Source organism: Sesamum indicum, unplaced genomic scaffold (assembly GCF_000512975.1).
Source record: "Sesamum indicum cultivar Zhongzhi No. 13 unplaced genomic scaffold, S_indicum_v1.0 scaffold00241, whole genome shotgun sequence".
Lineage (NCBI taxonomy): Eukaryota > Viridiplantae > Streptophyta > Magnoliopsida > Lamiales > Pedaliaceae > Sesamum > Sesamum indicum.
In genome coordinates, this window is record NW_011628135.1 from 78025 (window position 1) to 81313 (window position 3289).

The window sequence follows — 3289 nt, forward strand, 5'->3', positions numbered from 1 at the left end:
TTTTTTTGGGTTTTTTTAATATGCCACAAGCGTCCGTTTCTCTTACTTATCTCGACTTAAACCAAAATTCCTATTAATCTAAGGGATATCACAAGATGACAATCTGAAAATTCAGCAACTACCACAAGATAATTCACATATTTTTCTCAAGACACACTAACTTCATTAACAAGTTGGTGTTCAATAAAACTTTTCAGCCACCAAACAAAAAATTTCACATCCCACACATCCACATTCCACACATTAATAAGAATTTCAACTTTCAGATTTCCAGCAACACAACCAATTTCGCAAGAATCGTGCTACAATGACTATCCAACCACGTTCCCAAAAACCAATCACAACCACAAAGAACAACATACCTCTTGCAACATACTGCTCAATGCTGATAGACATCATAAAAACGATAAGTTGCATTGGAATTGATAAAGTTCCGTGGAGTTCATAATTGCATAAAAGAAGTCAAAGTAGTGGCTGCGGCCCGTTGAGGCACTTCTTCGACGGTCCTCGTACGCTCGGCCTTCCGCCCCGCTCTGAAAAATGCATGGGTCAGCAGGCGGGCGAATTATTCATCTTTCATAATATATATTAAATTTCATTATTTCATTATTAGTTAATTAATTAAATTCTTAAATATAATTAATTAAAAAATTATTAAATTAATTTAATTATATCTTAAAATATATAATTTAATTTTATTCATGACAATAAAAGGGGCCATTATGAGAAATTACTCGTATCCTTTGGTGGTCTAAAGCTTTAAAAGACAAAACACTCGAAAGAGTTATAATATAGAAAAACTATGGCCAAGAAAACAGCATTTTAGGACTTACAATGCAAGACAGCAGTAATTTACTTTGACTGACCATTGCATTGCATGGTACTGTCCAACACCCGCATACCTAGAATCTCTAATGGACTCTTTGGGGCACAATTGTTGCAGGTAATACTGTTCAGCCTTCCACCCTCTCCCTTGTGCTTGCAATTGGCAAGATCTCACAAGAGAAAGCCCACAAAATAGAAGTAGTAAAGCAATATATACTTTTATTTCATTGTAATTACAGCACAAGAAAATTAATTTGATGTACTAATTGTTTTTTTTCCTATCTCCATTTCAAAGTTTCGCACATGAAAGAACTTGAGGTTGGTCTTAAAATGGATTGGACACTACATCCATGCATAAACAGATGCCAAGACAAGAAACATATTCATCTCCACCAGGTTTCTATAATCAAGTGAAAGAGTGCACTCTAACTTCCCACGATTAACAAAACACCCATCATGGTTTGGTTTAGAGTTTCTAAAATTCAGCAAATGGCCAGCAAAGGCTTGGTCATATAACAAATGGTGATGCATCTCATAATATTATAGACATCAACATGCTTTCCAAATATCAAAGGTGAAAATAAGACTCCAAACAAATCAACCTGACACCACCCATTTTTTCAGAGATCCGACCAGCAACATTGAGCTTTACATCCATCCTTGCAGCTGCAATGCTATGTCCCTGCCTCTTAATCGATTCTGGAAATCAACAATTAACATGACTTAGTTGAAGAAGGCAAATTAGTCTCAGTTCTGCTGGAGATCAATATATACCTCCATTCTTGCCTCACTTTGAGAAACAAACTGCTTAAAACACTTCTGGTCAGTCAATTGAACATCTTGAAGAACATGGTTGACCTACAGTTGACAATTTCAACAACCGAATCAATCAATCTCCAGTTGTTTCTAAGAAATTTAATAAGAAAAGCGACAGTTGAGGACCAAAGCATGTTTCCCAATCGAGCTATGACAGTTGGTTTCATTAGAGAATAACACAACCTACCATTCAATTCAATAAGACCAAAACTAGAACACAAGGCAACAGTACAAAACGAGAACACATAGAGGACCAAACCCTGACAAGCATAAGATGTTAACTTATCAGTTTGTCCCCTTTCTTAAACCTTCTAATATATAGAGAAGTGCACTGTGCTTAAAAAGGGCATGAACAAAAGGAATGAATATAAATATGCACACAAGTACCTGTAAAAAAAGTGACTAGTATTCCCCCAAGTAGATATTAGGTATACATAAACATGAGAGATGCACAAGAAATACACCAAACTAAATGAACGGAAATATATATAAAGTTATAAACACAAGTACATTGCATGGAATGAGAGAAGGAACTCCAATAGGTACCTTGGATCATGGCTTAGTCACAGTAAACTACACAAACTATTTATGTAAAAATTCTGGCTTATAAGTATCAACACTTTTCAACCTACCAACACACTTTTCAACTACGCCATGACCCAGTATACCTTGGATCATGGCTTAGTCACATTAGACTATACAAACTATTTATGTAAAAAGATTGGCTTGCAAGTATCATCACTTTCCACCTACCTAGACATAGTTCAAAGGAATCTTACACAAATTCAATTAAACATCATGATAACAATGTTATAGCCCTCCATCAACTTGAAGAGTGACAATGGTGGGGTTCGAAATTCGCATGTAATTAAATTACAAAGAAAAAATACCAGAATTACCAGGGTAAATAAATCTTCAACACGTTCAGACATAGCTTTGCCTCGAACATAATATGGCTGCAGGGCTCCTCCTTCCCTCGAACTGATGGTGTTAAAGGATATACTGATATCCCACCAGCTTTTCTTCCAATTAATTGGTTCAGTTTTACAAAATCCAAATCTTTAGTACCCATCTCCAGCAATGACTAGCTGTTGACACAACATATCATATCAATTTAATGTTAGATTTGATGATGAGAGTTACCATGAAACTACTAAATCCAACAGAAAACAAAACCAATTATCTTCGGTATATCACATGAGGTTGCATTTCTTGAAAACTAAATCTCCATTACAAGACTGGTAACAACCTTAAGTTACAACAATTATACTCCAAGAGAGGGGGTAAGGTTGCAAAATTAGACATGTTCGTAACAATGGCATTCTAAGCACAAAAAAACAAAGTAATATCCCCGGGTTTCTTTCTTCAAATATTACAGCATAAAGATTTCAAAGCTGTTGTGGTTTTTTCTTAAGTATGTACACTTTCTTCATACTAAAACAAATGGACATTGGTAGCCTTCAGACATTATGCTTTATTCAGCTATTGATGGATGTTTGTGTATACTCACGCTCATAGACTAATAACAAAAAAGATGTGAGATTAACACATTTTGCTCCGTTCAACATTCATAGAGGGTGCAGAATAGCTTTCATTCTTGGCACAAAACTTTTTAAATTCAAGAGAGAAACAATAAAAAATGCAGTCT

At 35.2% G+C, this 3289-nt stretch overlaps 1 long non-coding RNA gene across 1 annotated transcript; it reads right to left on the minus strand.

Annotated features, from left to right (window-relative positions):
• Positions 1 to 1326: 1326 nt before the first annotated feature.
• On the minus strand, positions 1327 to 2792 carry LOC105179929. Its single transcript, XR_849414.2, has 3 exons — positions 2541 to 2792; positions 1600 to 1683; positions 1327 to 1524 (listed from the first exon to the last, which is right to left on the minus strand). It is a non-coding gene; the product is annotated as an uncharacterized LOC105179929 (long non-coding RNA).
• Positions 2793 to 3289: the final 497 nt, after the last annotated feature.